The following is a 20,709-nucleotide window of genomic DNA, read 5'->3' on the forward strand; positions in this document are numbered from 1 at the left end:
ACACAGTACAGTGCAGCTCCCCCAACACACAGTACAGTGCAGATCCCCATCACACAGTATAGTGCAGAGAGACACACACTATAATGCATACATTCTTACACACACACTACTTATGCCTCCTCCTTGTTCCCCTCCCTGCTCCAGGCTCTGCTCTGGTCTCATCAGCTCCACTGCTGGCACAGCGTGGCGCACGATGAAGTGATGTCATCGGGTGCCCGCTGAGTCATAAGCAGAGGGGGAGTGATGGGAGAGGGAGCGTCAGCTGACGCTCTCTCCTCCATCACTGCTTTCAACTGTATTGGCGTCTATGATACCAATAAGTTAAATGAGCGATGGGGGTGGTGCCAAGTCTCTCTTACTCATGGGCCCCATAGCAATCGTGTCATGTGCCACTATTAGTGGCACGTCACTGGCACTGGGGCCCCTGGAGGAGTGGGGCCCTAGGCAGCTGCCTGGTCTGCCTGCTCCTAACGCCGGCCCTGCACACCACCATTACACAGACAGTAATACCCTGCATCCAACTCCGGTCACTCCAGCCCAGCCCAAATGTGTCCTGGTGGGCACCAAAGGGGAGAGAAAGACGATTTTCATGGATATGAATAAAAAAACCGGTGGTTTTAAAGTATTAAATGACTTGGGCCACCATGACATCACCGATAGCACTGTGAGAAAATTTTCACAGTGCGAGCAGTGACATCAGTAAGGTTACCGCTGTTCATCGGCCGTCTCACACAGAGCTGCCCATGGGAACAGCTGGCAATGACCAGCGGTCACCTCTATGACGTTACTGCTCATCACTGAAGCTGCGCCCGAAGCTCGGCTCAGTGTGTCCTCGATTCATGGCTGAGCGGTCACATGCCATGGCTCCGCCATGTAATCCAGATGTAACAGAGCTGGAGTTCTTCATGGGACAAATGGATTATCGTCAGACAGGGGAGGAATATGGCGTTTTATTATTTTTAATTTTACAGTAATAAAGGCAAAAAGAGATGTGGAGTTTTTATTTCAAATAAACAACTTTAATTCTGTGTATTTTTAACAAACTATGGGGTTAGTAATGGGGTGTTTTATAGACATTTCTTCATTACTAACCCCTGGGCTTCATGTCAGCTGACATTATAAGGCTGTCATCAACCCAAACTCCATTACCCCACTTGCCATCACCGCAGGGCAGGTGGGAAGAGTGGAGGCTAAGTGACAGATTTTGCACATTTTATAGATGTGTCATTTCTGAGGAGGCTGAGGGATGATGTTCTTAGCCTTTCAGGGGGCCAATATCCCTGGCCCCTTCCCAAGCTATTAACCCCTTCACCCCTCAAGCCTGTTTTCACCTTCATGACCAGGTCAAATTTTACGAATCTGACCAGTGTTGAAAAGAAATAAAAAATTTGCGGAAATGTTGAAACATTTAATTTTTATGCACTAAATCAGAGAGTTATAGCACACAAAATAGGACATAAATAACATTTCCCACATGTCTGTTTTACATCAGCACAATTTTTGAAACAATTTTTTTTTTTGTTAGGAAATTATAAGGGTTGAAAGTTGATGAGCGATTTCTCATTTTTACAAGAAAAAATTGGCTGGAATAATTAGCAGACACCATGTCACGTTTGGAGAGCCCTTGATATGCTTTAACTGTGGAAACCCCCAAAGTGATCCCATTTTGTAAACTAGACCCCTCAAGGAATGTATCTAGACATGTGGTGAGCACCTTGAACCTACAGGTATTTCACAGTTTATAGCATGGAGTAGTGAAATTAGAAAAATCATATTTCTCGGTCTCCCATGACAGCACTACGGAGAGAGGGGATCCGCCCTTCAGGGACAGGAAACCTATAGATTATTATTATTTATTGTTATAGCGCCATTTATTCCATGGCGCTTTACATGTGAGGAGGGGTATGCATAATAAAAACAAGTACAATATTCTTAAACAATACATGTCATAACTGGTACAGGAGGAGAGAGGACCCTGCCCGCGAAGGCTCACAATCTACAATGGATGGGTGAGGATAGAGCTGGTCATGCAGCGGTTTGGTTGATCGGTGGTTACTGCAGGTTGTAGGCTTGTCGGAAGAGGTGGGTCTTCAGGCTCTTTTTGAAGGTTTCGATGGTAGGCAAGAGTCTGATGTGTTGTGGTAGAGGGTTCCAGAGTAGGGGTGATACGCGTGGGAAGAGGAGATAAGAGGGGAGTACAGAAGGAGATCTTGTGAGGATCGGAGGTTGCGTGTAGGTAAGTACCGGGAGACGAGGTCACAGATGTATGGAGGAGACAGGTTGTGGATGGCTTTGTATGTCATGGTTAGGGTTTTGTACTGGAGTCTCTGGGCAATGGGGAGCCAGTGCAGGGATTGACAGAGGGGAGAGGCCGGGGAATAGCGGGGGGACAGGTGGATTAGTCAGGCAGCAGAGTTTAGAATAGATTGGAGGGGTGTGAGAGTGTTAGAGGGGAGGCCACAGAGTAGGAGGTTGCAGTAGTCAAGGCGAGAGATGATGAGGGCATGGACTAGGGTTTTTGCAGATTCTTGGTTGAGGAATGTACGGATTCGTGAAATATTTTTGAGTTGAAGTCGTCAGGAAGTGGAAAGGGCTTGGATATGTGGTTTGAAGGAGAGATCAGCGTCAAGAATTACCCCGAGGCAGCGAGCTTGTGGGACTGGGGAGAGTGGGCAGCCATGCACTGTAATGGATAGGTTCGTTGGGGGGGGTCGCGTGAGATGGGGGAAAGATGATGAATTCTGTTTTGTCCATGTTAAGTTTCAGAAATCTAGCGGAGAAGAAGGATGAAATAGTGGACAGACATTGAGGGATTCTGGTTAGTAGAGAGGTGATATCTGGTCCAGAGATGTAGATCTGTGTGTCATCAGCATAGAGGTGATACTGGAAGCCATGAGATTCTATGAGCTGTCCCAGGCCAAAGGTGTAAATGGAGAAGAGCAGGGGCCCAAGGACTGAACCTTGTGGGACTCCGACAGATAGGGGGCGAGGTGAGGAGGTGGTGTGTGAGTGGGAGACTCTGAATGTCCGGTCTGTTAGGTATGATGAGATCCAGGATAGGGCCAAGTCTGTGATGCCAAGGGATGAGAGGGTCTGTAATAATAAGGAATGGTCCACTGTGTCAAAGGCAGCCGACAGGTCGAGGAGGAGGAGGACAGAGTAGTGTCGCTTGCTCTTGGCGGTTAAGAGGTCATTGGTGACCTTAGTTAGGGCAGTTTCAGTGTAGTGGTGTGCCCGGAAGCCAGATTGTAAGCGGTCAAAGAGAGAGCAAGAAGAGATGGGAGGACAGTTCAAGGTAGACGTGTTGTTTCAGTAGTTTGGAGGCATAAGGGAGAAGTGATATAGGGCGATAGCTAGATACAGAGGATGGGTCAAGAGAAGGCTTTTTGAGGATAGGTGTGATTGAGGCATGTTTAAAGCGTGAGGGGAAAACGCCAGTTGTTAGCGATAGGTTGAAGAGATGGGTTAGGGTTGGGATGAAGACTTTGGTGAGGTTTGGGATGAAGTGGGATGGGAGAGGGTCAAGTGCACAGGTGGTGAGATGCGATCTTGAGAGTAGAGTGGAGAGTTGATCTTCTGTAATGGTGGAGAAGTTGGTTTTGGAGGTGGAGGGCTGGGAAGTTGGGAGGAAGGGCTCTGGGGGTTGTTGACCAAAACTGTCTCTGATGTTATCAATCTTCTGCTTGAAAAATGAGGCAAAGTCTTCAACTGAGATATGTGGGGAGGGAGGAGGTGCTGGGGGACGGAGGAAAGAATTGAAAGTGTTGAATAACTGTTTAGGGTTGTGAGACAGGGAGGATATGAGAGATGAGAAGTAGGTTTGTTTAGCTGTGGCGAGTGTGGTCTTGAAAGTAGTGAGGGACTGTTTGAATGCGATGAAGTGCTCGTTGGAGTGGGATCTTTTCCATCTGCGCTCAGCAGCCCTGGAGGCTCGCCTCAGTTCTTTGGTCAGGCTGGTGTACCAGGGCTGTCTGTTGATTTTGCGAGCTTTGGTTTGTGTAAGTGGGGCAGCAGATTCCAGAGCTACAGCTATTGTGGTGTTATATAGAGCGGCAGCTTTTTACAGATAAAAGGGTGGTACCTCTCCCTCGCATCAGTTGGTTTCCTGTCCCTGACGGGGAACCTCTTTGCGGTGGTACCTGAAGAAGATGCCGTATCATGGGACCGGGACCGGACAGTCGGGTTCTGGCAGCGAGGAGGCTCCTGCCACGGCTCGTCCGGCACCCGAAGCCGCCATCACTGGAACCGAGGGGTTCTTCAGGATGTGCGGGGGGAGAATCGCCGCCGACTCAGGAGAGGAAGGGGCGCTGGATCATCCGGAGCTTCTGTGCCGATAAGCGCATGCTCCGGGTGTACAAAGATGGCCGCCGCTCCGGAAATGCGGCAGAACTTCCGGGTCATCTCCCCGCGCATGCGCGGTAGCTTTTTTCTCCCTGGAGGATGTGACGCAGGAGCCGGATGTGCGGTGAACGCCGGGGGTGGCGCCGGATTCAAATAGGGAGGGAGTGCACACATAGTTGTCGCACTCACTCCCTGCAAGCATGGAGAACAGCGATCCCCAGCAAGAACAGGAACTGCAGCCGAGGCAGCAGCACCATAAAAAGACAGACCCTAAGAGTACCAGGAGAAGTGGGTCCAGCGGTCATTCTACACAGCGCAGCAGATCTGCAGTTACCAACTCTCCTCCTCAAGAGCTTTTTCTACCAGATCCGGGCCCTCCTCCAGAACCGGTACCTACGTCCACATCTGAATGGTGAGTGATCTCCGTGAAAGTGCATATATCATAATGGGTTTCCTTCTTCTCCCTTAATAGGGAAAGAAGAGGCTGGAGAAAAAGAAAAATAGATCCTGCCCCACCTGTAACAAAGCTTTGCCGGTAGCCTGGAACAAAAAGCTTTGTAAATCATGTATTCAACGGTTATTGTGTAAAGAGACTCCCGATTTCGCATCTGAACTAAAATCGATAATTATATCTGAGGTTCAGAATGCCCTTACATCTGTCAAAAAAGGGAAGGATAAGAAAGAGAAATGGTGTATTCCCACTCTGACCGGTCCTCATCTGAGGACGTGGATTCTGATAAATCTGATTCCTCCTTATCCTCCTCCGATGAAGATTCGGGCCGTCATTGCTTCCCACTAGAGGAGGTGGATACTCTAGTGAAAGCAGTTAGAGCTACTATGGGGGTTGAGGATCCCAGACCTGATAGAACGGCTCAAGATATAATGTTCGGAGGTCTGGGACAAAAAAAGCGGAGAACATTTCCCCTAAATTCCAACGTCCAAACACTGATTAAAAAAGAGTGGGAGAAACCTGATAGGAGAAATTCCTCAGTACCCTCGCTTAAAAGGAAGTATCCCTTTGAAGACGAGGCGTCCACTTCTTGGGACAAAGCACCAAAATTGGACGTAGCAGTGGCCAAAGCTTCGAAAAAATTTGCGCTCCCATTTGAGGATATGGGTACCCTTAAAGACCCTTTAGACAAAAAAGCGGATACTTTTCTTAAAGGGGCATGGGAGTCGGCTGGGGGTAGCTTGAGACCTGCAGTTGCAGCGACCTGCACCTCCAGATCTTTAATGGTGTGGATTGACCAGCTGGAAAGCCAGATTAAAGATGGGTCACCCAGTAATAAGTTGCTGGATTCAATCCCTGTAATCAGAGCAGCAGCGGCGTTCTTAGCAGACTCCTCAGCGGACTCCGTGCGCTTAACATCCAAGGCCGCTGCCCTCTCCAACGCAGCCAGAAGAACTTTATGGCTTAAGAGTTGGCCTGGGGATCTCCAAACGAAGCTAAAGTTATGTTCTATTCCTTGTGAGGGGAATTTCTTGTTTGGGATGACCTTAGATGACATCCTCCAAAAAGCTGGAGACAAAAAGAAGGGGTTTCCAAATTTGGGACCAGCCCCTTTCAGAGAGTCCTTTCGGAACCGGAGATTTTTTCGCCGAAGACCCCCCAGAGAGCAGAATAAATGGGAGGAAGGAAGAAGAAGAGATAGGGGTTACCTCTTTGGCAACACTTCCCGTGACAAAAAACCCTCAAAATGACATTCTCCCTACGGTGGGGGGAAGACTTACTTCATTCCTTCCCGCCTGGAAGAAGATATCCAACAATATTTTGGATTTTAAGACTCATACAATCCGGTCTAAAAATAGATTTTCTTTCCTTACCTCCCTGAAATTACGTAGTGACAAAAACAAGATCTTCGGCAGCAGAGCAAGCTGCATTAGAAAAATAAATTATCTCCCTTCTACAGAAATCAGTGATTCGGGAGATCTCACCTCAAGAAATAAAGGAAGGTTTTTTCTCCCCACTATTTCTAGTCCCAAAACCCGACGGGTCCTTTCGGACGATAATAAATCTAAAAAACTTAAACAAATATGTAAAAAATCAAAAATTCAAAATGGAAACTATAAAATCTACCATAAAGATCCTTTTCCCAAATTGCTACATGGTCGTGATAGACCTAACCAACGCATACTACCATGTGCCCATCCACAAGCAATCTCAAAAATTCCTCAGGATGGCGGTCTCCATAGAGGGACAAATAAGAAATTTCCAATACAGAGCCCTCCCGTTTGGAATCTCAATTGCACGAAAATAGTAGCGGAAATGATGGCCCACATAAGGGATCAAAATATACTAATAGTCCCTTACTTGGACGATTTCCTTTTTGCAAGCGACTCGGCTCAAAGTTGCAGGGAACAGCGGGACAGAGTAATGACTATTCTGACGAACTTGGGTTGGCTCATAAACATAAAAAAAATCAAAGCTGGAACCCTGTCAAATACAGGAGTTTCTGGGACTAAGGTTAGATTCCCAAGTCCAAGAATGCTGACTCCCAGGTTCCAAAAAGGACAATATATTGACCATGATAGCGTGAACGCTACACAACCCCTCCATGACCCTAAGGAGGGCAATGTCGCTACTGGGTTCCCTCTCTTCATGTCTGTTTCGCACAATTCCACACAAGGGAGCTTCAATGGCACATACTAGAGTGGCAGTCAATACTAAAGAACAATTTAGAAAGCTGTATCATTCTAAATTCCTCAGTTATTCATTCCCTTCTTTGGTGGGGGAAAAATCAAAATCTTTCAAAGGGAATTCCTTGGGTACCGAAAATATCTCGGGTAATAACAACCGATGCGAGTCCCAGTGGGTGGGGGGCTCACATGGGACAACAAAGTGACAGTGGCATATATAAATCACCAGGGAGGAACAAGGTCTTGGTCACTGATGAGTTCCTCCGCCAAAATTATCAGCCTTGCGGAAGAAAATCTATTATCCCTCTCTGTGCTACATATTCAGGGGTCAAACAACGAGAAGGCAGATTATTTAAGTCAAACTCAGTTGAAACAAGGCGAATGGTCTCTGAATCAATCTATCTACAACCAGATTACAAAAATGTGGGGAACTCCAACAATAGACTTATTCGCCAATTCCAAAAACAAAAAAGTAAACAAATTTTGCTCACTAAACCCGGAAGGGAATCCCCAGGCTCTAGATGCTTTTCTGATCCCATGGACCCACAAGCTGACATATGCTTTTCCGCCAATCGTTCTGATCCCGGCAGTCATTCGGAAAGTCAGAGAGGACAAAACAAAAATGATCCTTATAGCCCCGTTCTGGCCAAAGAGGACGTGGTTTTCCTGGCTAAGGATGCTATCGATCTCCGACCCATGGATCCTACCGAATATACCAGACCTGCTACAGCAAGGACCAATCTTCCACCCACAAGAGTCGAACTTACATTTGACAGCCTGGATTTTGAACGGAGACTATTAAAAGAAAGGGGCTTTTCAGACAACTTAGTTTCTACGTTGTTAAAAAGTAGAAAACTATTACTACTAAAATATACGGGAAAACATGGAGAAAATTCTTATCGGTCTCCAAGGTAAAAGTCCAGGATGGTCCTTCAATTGACAAAATACTTGAGTTCCTACAAAAAGGTCTGGAACAGGGGTTAGCGGTCAGTACTCTTAAGGTATAGATAGCAGCTCTAGGGGCACTCTATAATCAAAATATTGCGGCTAATCCATGGGTAATAAGATTTATTAAGGCGGTTACAAGATCAAAGCCTTTAGTTACTCAAAAAATGCCCTCGTGGGACCTAAATTTAGTCCTCTCTGAGCTAACGGGTCCTCCATTTGAACCCATAGATATGATTTCCATAAAAACACTCTCTTAAGATTATTCTCCTAGTAGCTTTAACGTCTGCGCGCAGAATAAGTGACATTCAAGCCCTATCCTCTAACCCACCTTTTACAAAAATATTGGATGATAGAGTCACTCTCAGACCTGACCCGGCCTATTTGCCAAAAGTGGCATCTAAATTTCATAGGTCACAAGAAGTATCCCTGCCGTCCTTTTGCCCAAACCCCAAAAATGAGAAGGAGCAAAACTTCCATAATTTAGATGTCAGGAGATGTCTAGTCCAATACTTAGATTCCACCAGGGAGTATAGGAAGGAAGGTTCTTTGTTTTTCTGTTTTCAGGGTCCCAGAAAAGGATTCCGGGCATCCAAAGGTACTTTGGCAAGGTGGATAAAGGAGGCAATAGCCTTGGCATATTCATCCTCGGGGAATACTATCCCGGATGGTATAAGAGCGCATTCCACAAGAGCAGTAGCTACCTCATGGGCTGAGAGGTCAGAGGTATCAATTGAGCAGATCTGCAAAGCAGCCACCTGGTCATCACCATCAACCTTTTTTAGACACTATAGATTAAATCTAGCCTCTGTGTCTGACTTAACCTTTGGGCGAAGGGTTCTCAAGGCGGTGGTCCCTCCCTAAGCTTAGTCTCTGCAATTCTCTCCGTAGTGCTGTCATGGGAGACCGAAAAAGTCATAGTTACTCACCGATAACGGTGTTTCTCGGAGCCCATGACAGGACCCGCTTATTCCCTCCCATCACGAGTGCGGTGAGCACCTTTATTTACATATAATTTACTTAATATAATATAGTCACGGGGTTCCTCTAATAAGAAATGTTTTTTAATATGTTATTCTCTGTTGTAAGTAACCTGGAGGTCCTCCGATGCTCTGTAAACCAACTGATGCGAGGGAGAGGTACCGCCCTTTTATCTGTAGGTTTCCTGTCCCTGAAGGGCGGATCCCCTCTCTCCGTAGTGCTGTCATGGACTCCGAGAAACACCGTTATCGGTGAGTAACTATGACTTTTTCCCACAAAAAGCCCCAAACTTTTTATTTTCACGTGGGTAACAGAACAAAATGGACCCCACAAATTGTTGTGCAATTCCTCCTGAGTACATTGATACCCCATATGTGGTCGAAGACTACGTTTGAGCCACAGAGCAAAGCACAGAAGGACAGAGCAACATTTTGGAGTTCAGAATTTGCTGGACTGGTTTGAGGGTGCCATGTCACATTAGCAGAGCCCATGAGGTGCCAGAACGGCAGAACCCACCATAAGTGACCACAATTTACAAACTACACTTCTCAATAAATTAATCTATGGGCGCAATGATCACATTGGTACCACGAGTGTGTCACAGAATTTTAAATCATTTGGCAGGGAAGAAATAATTAAATTTTTACCACCAAAATTTTGTTTTTGTTGGCAGATATGCAACAGATACAGACTTATTTGTGTGCAGGAGGCGTCTACACTTTTCTGACAGTAGATGGCAATGTTGTTACTGTTATATGCTTAGTTGAATGTAATGCATATACTTGTTGTACTTTGGTTTCACTTTCTCTCTGGTAAAAAGTCCTTCAGACTTCCTGTTATGCTGTATTAAGAAGCTGATGCATGTACCTCATGTTCTGTGTAGATAAAAGTTGAATTACCCCATATAATCTACTCTCACAAGTTTATTCTGCGACAAAACTATGCAGCAGGTTATGGGCCCAGCATAGAAGACAAAAAGGACTTGGCAAATGCAAAAGAATACTTCAGAGCAATTCTCTCCAAACAGGTAAGACAAATAAGTTAAAGATGAGCAGCAAGATAATAACAAATCACTTGGCACTCAGATTTTCTTTGCAAGATGAGAATGAATATTCCGTTTATTTGTGCATCCAGTTCAAAGATTTAAACGTTTTCGGTCCATACACAAGACCTTCATCAGAAATATCTTTAACAAAACTGGAAGCAATAAACAAGGGGGGTGTAAAGGCCGAACGGCCTGGACAGGGTGAACCCGGGATAAAAATAACTCCTGACGGGCTGGAAACCTGACTTGGGCACCATATAGGATCCTCGAGTGCCGTGTGCATTATCTTTATCTAAAGATGAGCAGCAGTTCAGAGCTGAGACTCACAGTAGCTAAGCTAAACAATGAGAACTATCAGTTATGGAAGTTCAAAGTGGAGATGATATTGTCTAAAGATGATTTATTGGAGGTAATCACAACAGACAGACCCAATGATAATAATCAAACATGGGATATGAAAAACAGGCAAGCAAGCGCTACTATCAGCTTATTAGTGGAGAATGGTCAGTTAATCCACATAAGGAATGAGAATACAGCAAAGGGAATGTGGGAAGCATTGAGAAAGCTACATGAAAGATCCACCTTAAATCACAAACTATTCCTGCTAAGTAAACTTTACAAGATAAGATTAAGTGCAAGGAAAGACATGCAGGAGCATATAAACTCCATGATGAAGGTGGTAACACAGTTGAGATCAGTCGGTGAAGACATTAAGGAAAGCCATAAAGCAGCAATATTATTGTGAAGTGTACCAGATTCATACGCTGCTCCTATAAATGCACTGGAGACATGACCTGAAGCAGACATTACACTAGAGTTTGTAAAGATCAGACTTAGGCCTGGGTCACACTCAGCGTAGGGAAATATGGTCCTTTTTTACAGGCGTAATACGCAGAAATGATCCTAAAACAGTGATCCGTATGTCATCCATAGGCAGGGTGTGGCTGCGTATTTTACGCATGTCATCCTCCATATGTAATCCGTATGGCATCCGTAATGTGTTTTTTTCACGCAACCTTACAAAATGGACATTTAACGGTTTTGAGGCCTGAAATTAATTTAAAGCATCAGCAACCCTATTTAAGGCCTCTACAACAGGTGGTACCCTCCCATCTGGCCATTTTGTTGCTGTGCTTGTGTAGGTGTTTTGGTGGTACTTGGGCAACATGTGTGACCTCCTGCATTTCACACCAACTCAGCGGGTGTTATTTGAGTGTTGTCATGCCGCTTTGGGCAGCCATACCCCATGATAGTGGATCCGCGAAGGAGGAGAAGAATGTGGGTTCATCCACTTTTGAGGCAACGCCTCACTAAAGGGCATTTTCACAGGCTGTATACAGCTCTGCGGACACATCCGGACAAATTCTTTCAGTACTGTCGCATGACAATACCCACCTTTGACATCTTGTTGGAGACAGTATATCCAGGAATAACGTATCAGGATACCAGGATGCGGAAATGCATATCCACAGAGGAGCGTCTTCTCCTTACCTTACGGTATGTATTCACCATCCTCACATAATGTATGTTGATGATGTTTTTTGTCCTATTTTGACTTTCCTAGCATCAGATTTAAATTATATTAATACATTTAAACAAAATCAGATACAAATCTGTAGTTAATGTAAAATGTAAGTAGCCAGTGTAGATTTTGGAAGGTACACTGGTATCCTGCCTTTTTATATCCTCATATTACTTGGCTCTACTATGGGTTTTTTTCAAGCATTGTTACATTGCTAGTATATTTTTTGGTTGTGTGCTTTCAGCTTCTTGTCAACTGGATTGTCTTATGCCGGAATACATCTGGAATTTCTAATAAGGGAGGTCCACTATTTCCGGCATAGTGCGTAATACATGTCTTCAAATATGGGAAAAACTACATGAACTTGTGATGCCAGAGCCCAAAAGAGAGGATTGGCTGAAAATAGCCCATGGATTTAATGACTCTTGTGATTTCCCACACTGTATTGGAGCCCTGGATGGGAAACATATCAGGGTGCGTAAGCCGCTGAACTCGGGCTCCCAATTCTACAATTATAAACAGTTTTTCTCTGTAGTTCTGTTAGCTGTAGTTGACAATAACTACAGGTTTATAATTGTAAATATTGGGGCCTATGGGCGAACTGGAGACTCTAGAGTCTTCAATTCGTCCATTATGGGTCGGCTGCTACGTGAAAACCTGTTGGACCTCCCACCACCACAACAACTCCCAGGCTCCAATGCTGAAGCAGTCCCATATGTACTTGTGGCAGATGAGGCCTTCCAATTGACCAGGCATGTCATGAGGCCTTATCCCCGGCGCAACCTGGACCATCGGCGGTGGGTGTTTAATTTGATACTTTCACGGGCGCGGCAACTGGTGGAGTGCACCTTTGGCATTCTGTGTGCCAAATGGCGGGTCCTCCAGTCTGCCATTCAGTTGAGTGAGGCAAATGTTAATGAAGTCATAAAAGCTTGTGTTGTTTTACACAACTTCACAAGAATTCATGAGTGCTCCTTAGCTGATAGTGGTGAAGGCATGTTGGCCAATGCGGGTAGGCCAACACCACATGGCCTTCCTCACGGGCGTCCCCTTTCTGGCCTAAAAGTTAGGGATATTTATACAAATTATTTTGTTTCTCCTCAGGGTGCTAATCCCTGGCAAGATAATGCTGTCTCTATGTTGTAATTTTTTTCTTTTTACCTATATATACATCCCCAAGTATAAAATTATGTTACTTTATTGTGTGTTTTCTTTTTTTTATTTGAGATGTTTCTAAATGTTTGAATTGTGTATGTGTAATAATGATTGGGCAAACAAAATAAATTGGCTTGTTAATTTTTGTTTATAAATGATATCATAAGCCAAATTTGGTATTTTTAACACCATATTGCCATCATATGGCTTTTGTGGCCATTTAAACTTGGCCAAAGTAAATTAAATAATAAAAAAAACATTGCTATCACAGCAAATTAAGCAATTTGTGTATATCACACAAAATTTGGAACAATACATCATTTTTTAAAGATTATGATACGTTGGTGGAGGTGATGGCGGCAGTTCGGGTTGCTGCTCTTGTGGCCTTTGTTGGGCCAATTGTGCTTCACCATGTTGGTGTGTTCTCCGTTGGGCCTGCTCCAAAATCTGCCATGCTCAGATTGCCCAGTTGAGTACTGGCCATAAGGGTGGATACTATGAGCATCATGACGATAGTACAACTCACATGAGTCTTAACCCCCACCAATGTGGCCATGTCGTCAAAACCCAGGTTGGGACCAGCCTCCAACACTGGGTCTAGATAAGTGGCCATATTGGTAAGATTGCTGGAAGGATGCCATTTGGTAAGGTGTAGGCATTGGTGGGTTATGTTGGGGAAAGGGTTGAGGTGTAGTTACATGTGGAGGAGGTGCTTCAGATCCCTCTTGAGCATGCACTGGTGGATTTGTTTGCATACGCATGAGGTTACATTGTGATAGCTGCCACCTCTCAATGTACTCAAACAAATCATAAGGGCTATTTGGGGGGGTGCATGCATCAAGAAGGATTTGAAAGCACCCTTTCACACGTAGCCTCACCTCACAGGGTAGGGGATAGAGATACCGGGCCAGGCTTCGCGAAAATGCCTCCTCACCCTCATCCTGAGCAGCCCTGGCCAAATAATTCAACACACCAGTGTCCACAATCCTTCGGCTTTCAATTTGCTCTCTCCTTCTGCGGCCACGGCGTGAGGTCACAGCAGGCTTTGGGAAGGCCACCAGCGGAACAGTGGGGCTGCTGCTGTTGCCAGGATCTTCGGGCATTACTAAAGCTGGTTCATCTGTGGGTGGGGCTGCAGCATCTGGCCCAGGAGGTTGTGGAACATGAGGAACCATAGATGGGCCTGCCACCTCTTCTCCTTCCCCAACAGGATTGATCAATGGCTCGGGTTCGGACCCCGTTGTCTCCGTCTCAGTGAAGTTGGATTGTGTTCTGTTAAGAAAATGGAAAAATTAAATTTTAGAAATCATCTATGAGCATTCCAAACATATGAGTAATGTGGTGTGAGGTTTATACTTACGGTCTGAGATCCATACTGGGATCCAGAAAGGACAGCCGGTCAAAATAGATATACAGTTATATGAAAAAGTTTGGGCACCCCTATTAATCTTAAGCTTAATGTTTTATAAAAATTGTTTTTTTTGCAACAGCTATTTCAGTTTCATATATCTAATAACTGTTGGACACAGTAATGTTTCTGCCTTGAAATGAGGTTTATTGTACTAACAGAAAATGTGCAATCTGCATTCAAACAAAATTTGACAGGTGCATAAGTATGGGCACCCTTATCATTTTCTTGTTTTAAATACTCCTACCTACTTTTTACTGACTTACTAAAGCACTTTTTTTGGTTTTGTAACCTCATTGAGCTTTGAACTTCATAGCCAGGTGTATGCAATCATGAGAAAATCTACTTAAAGTGGCCACTTGCAAGTTGTTCTCCTGTTTGAATCTCCTCTGAAGAGTGGCATCATGGGCTCCTCAAAACAACTGTCAAATGATCTGAAAACAAAGATTATTCAACATAGTTGTTCAGAGGAAGGATACAAAAAGCTGTCTCAGAGATTTAATCTGTCAATTTCCACTGTGAGCAACATAGTAAGGAAATGGAAATACACAGGTACAGTTCTTGTTAAGGCCAGAAGTGGCAGGCCAAGAAAAACATCAGAAAGGCAGAAGAAGAAGAATGGTGAGATCAGTCAAGGACAATCCTCAGACCACCTCCAGAGAGCTGCAGCATCAACTTGCTGCAGATGGTGTCACTGTGCATCGGTCAACTATACAACACACTTTGCAGAAGGAGAAGCTGTATGGGAGAGTGATGCGAAAGAAGCCATTTCTGCAAGCACGCCACAAACAGAGTCGGCAGAGGTATGCAAAAGCACATTTGGAGAAGCCAATTTCTTTTTGGAAGAAGGTCCTGTGGACTGATGAAACCAAGATTGAGTTGTTTGGTCATACAAAAAGGCGTTATGCATGGCGGCAAAAAACACAGCATTCCAAGAAAAACACTTGTTACCCACAGTAAAATTTGGTGGAGGTTCCATCATGCTTTGGGGCTGTGTGGCCAATGCCGGCACCGGGAATCCGGTTAAAGTTGAGGGACGCATGGATTCCTCTCAGTATCAGCAGATTCTTGACAATAATGTTCATGAATCAGTGACAAAGTTGAAGTTATGCAGGGGATGGATCTTTCAGCAAGACAATGATCCAAAACACCGCTCCAAATCTACTCAGGTATTCATGCAGAGGAACAATTACACTGTTCTGGAATGGCCATCCCAGTCCCCAGACCTGAATATCATTGAACATCTGTGGGATCATTTGAAGAGGGCTGTCCATGCTCCGCGACCATCAAACTTAACTGAACTGGAAATGTTTTGCAAAGAGGAATGGTCAAAAATACCTTCATCCAGGATCTAGGAACTCATTAAAAGCTACAGGAAGCGACTAGAGGCTGTTATTTTTGCAAAAGGAGGATCTACTAAATATTAATGTCACTTTTCTGGTGAGGTGCCCATACTTATGCACCTGTCAAATTTTGTTTGAATGCAGATGGCACATTTTCTGTTAGTACAATAAACCTCATTTCAAGGCGGAAACATTACGGTGTCCAACAGTTATTAGATATATGAAACTGAAATAGCTGTTGCAAAAAAAATTTTTTTTTTATAAAACATTAAGATTAATAGGGGTGCCCAAACTTTTCCATATAACTGTATTTTCTTTTTGCCGGAGCAGATGACCCACTTCTGGCCCGCTGCTGCCATTCTCTCCAGTACTGGTCCCGAATGCTGCACCAACGTCTCAACATCTTCCACTGCAATGACAGAGAAGAAAATAATGTATAAGGCCATTGTGCACATTGGTAACACAAGGTGTCAGTGATGTAACATATTGTAATATGCCCTAGTAAGCTGCATTTCTTAATAAATATCTTCAGTAATCAAATTTAACACACAAATACCACAATACCATAAAAGGGGCACACCATAGAATGTAAGTACACAAGGACAGGGTCCTCTCCCCTCTATACCAGTCTGTCATTGTAAATTTGCTTAATGTAAGAGACATCTATAAACGCTGTTTGTAACCCCTTTCTCATGTCCAGCACCATTAAATAAATGGTGCAATATACATACAAAATCAGAATAAGATGAATAACTAAATAATAATAGTGTAAAAATATTGTTCTTACTGCAGTTTACAATATTAATTAATTGAGAAACATGAGTGTACTTACTTATTTGCCTCTGTCCCTCACGTGGCCGCTGCTCATAATCTGAGAAAAGGATCCCACAAATGCTCCTCCAAGCAGCCTCTTTCCTTGCCTGGTTTGCATAGTTTGCATCACGTTGGTCCCAAATTTCAGGCCTTTCTTTGACCAGGACCAGGAGCATATCAACATTTATGATATTTGCCATGCTGCTTGCAACTCCGTGGAGGCATGCGCCAGACTTCCGGGATGTCTGTCTCGCTTTTTCAGCTAATTGGCATGTCTAAGCTTCCTGATTGAGGGCTTGGCACATTTCCTGTCACCTGGAGATGTCTGGCGTATTTTCCGCAAGTCACACTGCTGGTCCGTGTGTAATTTTGCTCACCCATAGACTTTCATTGGTGGATTTTTTGCGCAGTATGCTGACAAACGCAGCATGCTGCAATTTTCTACGGCCGTAAAATACGGCTGCGAAATATACGGCAGATAGGAGCTGCCCCATAGAGAATCATTGGTCCGTGTGCAATGCGTAGTTTTTGCGCCTCTCATAAGTCCGTAAAACTCTAGTGTGACGCTGGCCTTATAGATGAATATCATAGACGAAAAGAGCAAACAAACGATTCCACTGAAAGGCTGCCGTCACACTAGCAGTATTTGGTCAGTATTTTACATCAGTATTTGTAAGCCAAAACCAGGAGTGGGTGATAAATGCAGAAGTGGTGACGTGTTTCTATTATACTTTTCGTCTAATTGTTCCACTCCTGGTTTTGGCCTACAGATACTGATGTAAAATACTGACCAAATACTGCTAGTGTGACGGCAGCCAAATGGATAGTAAAAATGCTCTTAAAACGACAGACAAGAAGCCCCATAATACAGAGACAAGAGAATGTTTCAGATGTAAGAAAAAGGGACATTTAAAGAAAGACTGTACTATATGGAAAGCAGAACAACAGAAATTACATCAAAAGGAGAATAAACAGAAAGTAAAAAGCACAATTTCTAACCCACATGCAGATCACTGTAATGGTACATTTAGGGTATGTGCACACGTTGCGGATCCGCAGCGGATTGGCCGCTGCAGATTCGCAGCAGTTTTCCCTGAGTTTACAGTACCATGTAAACTTATGGAAAACAAAATCCGCAGTGCACATGCTGCGGAAAAAAACACGTGGAAACGTAGTGTTCTTTATTCCACAGCATATCAATTATTTGTGCGGATTCCGCAACGGTTTACACCTGCTCCATAATAGGAATCCGCAGGTGGAATCCGCACAAAATCCACAAAAAAAAAAAAAATCACAGTGCGGTTTACCTGCGGATTTACCAAAATCAGTCCGGAAAACTCCGCACCACTTTCCGCAACGTGTGTACGTGGCCTAAAAGTGTCTGATAAGGAGTTATCATCAGGCTGGTTTATTGACTCAGGAGCAACAAGTCACATGACTAGTGATAAAGCTTCTGTAACAACTCTGCTGGCATCACGGCATGGTCTCCCATTACTCACACACTATCTTACTCACTGCTCCAGGTCATATTGTGATTTCTGTCTGCTGCCGGCTCCATGTTCTGTCTCTTGCTTTCTGCCTGCTCTCTGCATGCTTCATGGCTGTGTGCATAGGGGTGCCAGAACTCTCTGGTTCTTATGGAATCAGGGCGCACCTGTCTAATGTGTCCCTGACCAATTATCAAGAGGCCTCTAGTATTAAGGGCAGCTTCACCCTGTGGAACTTGCCTGTGCAATGTCTTAACTCAGTTAGTTTCTTGCTACTGAGCTGCCAGGTCTTGCTCTGTGTTCCTCCTTCTCTGGAGGTTATACTCCCTGCTCTGCCTCGTTCTTGTCTGTCGACCCTCCAGGAGGCAGTATATCCTGGTCCCTGTGTCTTTGTTCCTGTACCTTGTCTTGTATCATTACCTTGTCTGAACTCGGTGCTATCTCTGTCTCCTTGTCTGTGGCTTCTTTTCCTGCTGTGCCTCTCTGCTCTGCTCTTGGCTCCGCACTCTGCGACCTTGCTTTACTCCTTCCTCTGTATCCTGTGACTCTGCTCTGCTCTTGGCTCTGCACCCTGTGTCCTGCTTTGCTCTGCTTTGGGCTCTGCAATGAGTCCTGCTTTGCTCTGCACTCGGCTCTGCACTCTGTGTCCTGCTTTGCTCTGCTCTCGGCTCAGCACTTGTGTCTTGCTTTGCTCTGTTCCCGGCTCTGCACTCTGCCTTTGCTTTGCTCTCAGCTCTGCACTCTGTCTTTGATATGCTCTCGGCTCTGCACTCTGTGCCTTCGCTCTACTCTCGGCTCTGCACTCTGTGCCTTCACTCTGCTCTTGGCTCTGCACTCTGTGCCTTTGCTCTGCTCTCGACTCTGCACTCTGTGGCTTCGCTCTGCACTCTGAGACTTCGCTCTGCACTCTGCGACTCCGCTCCTTGCAGTTCTACCCTGCTCCACTCCTTGCGGTTCTACCCTGCTCCACTCCTTGCGGCTCTGCCTGTGCTCCGTACTCCTGCGGTTCTGCTTCATTCTGGTACTGCTGCTGCAGAACCTCTTTTTGCTCTACAGCTCTTATCCGCAGCCTTGTGGTTCTCCTCCTGTGTGAACAGGTCCAAACCTGTTTCTTCAAACTCCATTCCTTCCTATCAGTACCAGTACCTGCACCCGCTGTGTGAACAGGTCTCTACCTGTTTCTTCATACATCATTCCTTCCTACCAGTACCTGCACCCGCTGTGTGAACAGGATCCTACCTAATCCATACACCATTCCTGTCCCGTGCCTGCCCTGTGTCTCAGCCGTGCCTGCCTGCCCTGTGTCTCAGCCGTGCCTGCTTGCCCTGTGTCTCAGCCATGCCTGCCCTGTGTCTCAGCTGTGCCTGCCAGCCCAGCATCTCAGCCATGCCTGCCTGCCCTGTGTCTCAGCCGTGCCTGCCTGCCCTGTGTCTCAGCCGTGCTTGCTTGCCTACTCGTCCGAGTCTCTGCCGTGCTCATCTGCCAGTCGTGCTTGTCGCATGCACTTGTTCGAGTGTTCCTGTTTCCCAAATGGCATCAGCAGTCACAGCCAGACGCCGCCCTGGAGTGGCACCTGGCAGTTGCCTGGCCTCACCATCAGAGGCTCAAGCGAATACCAAGGCAGCTGTCCTAGTCATGCCCCTTCCAGGGTAGTCTGGTCTGTGGCACAGTGGGTCTACAAACCGAACTAGACAAAGAAAAAAAAAATAATGAAAACCAGCTCACCTGCTAGGCATGTGTTGTGGGGAAGCCCGGATAACGTGCAGTCATCACGTGGAGTAATAGGGCAAAACAGGAGAAAAATCCAGCTTCCAAAGATGATCAAATTTATTGAAGATAAAATGCAAAGTCCAAAAACATGGTTCACAGGAGAATGTGTAGCAGCAGGCTACGCGTTTCGAACAGTATGTTCTTTTTAAAAGCTTTGAAAAAGAACATACTGTTCGAAACGCGTAGCCTGCTGCTACACATTCTCCTTTGAACCATGTTTTTGGACTTTGCATTTTATCTTCAATAAATTTGATCATCTTTGGAAGCTGGATTTTTCTCCTGTTTTGCCCTATTTGTCCACAAACCCCCTGGCTCACGCCCACCAGTCAGGGCGTGAGCGTGACAGCTTCTTTACTGAACTTGATGAAAATAAGAAGGAAGCAATTTATCTTGCAGATGAGAGTAAATTAACCGCATAAGGTATTGGACAAGGAATGCTAATCTGTCCTGATAGATTGAGGCATAATTCAAAATTACTGGTAAAGGATGTGTTATATGTTCCAGGACTAAAAGGAGGATTGTTATCCGTGAAGCGTCTGACAGCCAAAGGACTTACTGTAAAATTCAAAGATGATAATTGTGCAATCCTAGCGGGAGATAAGGTAATAATTAATGTCAAAGCAGGTGAATAATTATATCATCTAGACACATTAAAGGACACAGATTAAGTTATGTACACATGAGCACAAGAATTGTATTCACATGTGGCATAGACATCTAGGACTCAGACATCCTGAGAGTATAATGGCATTACAAAAGAAGAATTTGACAAAAGACCTATTGATATCTGATTGCTCTATTAGCGTAAAACGTGAATGTTGTATAAAATCTAAAGCTACAAGAGTATTTATACCTAAAGAGAGTGAGCCAAAAAGCACAAGACCACTTGACTTGGTACACACTGATGTATGTGGACCCATGAAAGTGACCACTAGGGTTGAGCGACTTTCATTTTTTTAAGGTCGAGTCGGGTTTTGTGAAACCCGACTTTGTCCAGAGTCGAGTCGAGTGCAGTTGGCCGATTATCGCTGAAAGTCGGGGATCGACCGAAACACGAAACCCAATGCAAGTCAATGGGGAAGCATAGTCGGCAGTGAGTGCCCATTTTAATGCCAAAAACATCCATTCTTGTTTCTGAAGCTTGTCAATCTTAATTAACTTTATGATAATAGTTGGGCATTGGAAATTGGGGGTCATTTGGCAAAAGTTGTGGGGGGTAGGGCTGGTTCAAGGTTTTAGTGGGCACAGGAAACGTGGACTAC

This window comes from Ranitomeya variabilis, chromosome 1, assembly GCF_051348905.1.
Source record: "Ranitomeya variabilis isolate aRanVar5 chromosome 1, aRanVar5.hap1, whole genome shotgun sequence".
NCBI lineage: Eukaryota > Metazoa > Chordata > Amphibia > Anura > Dendrobatidae > Ranitomeya > Ranitomeya variabilis.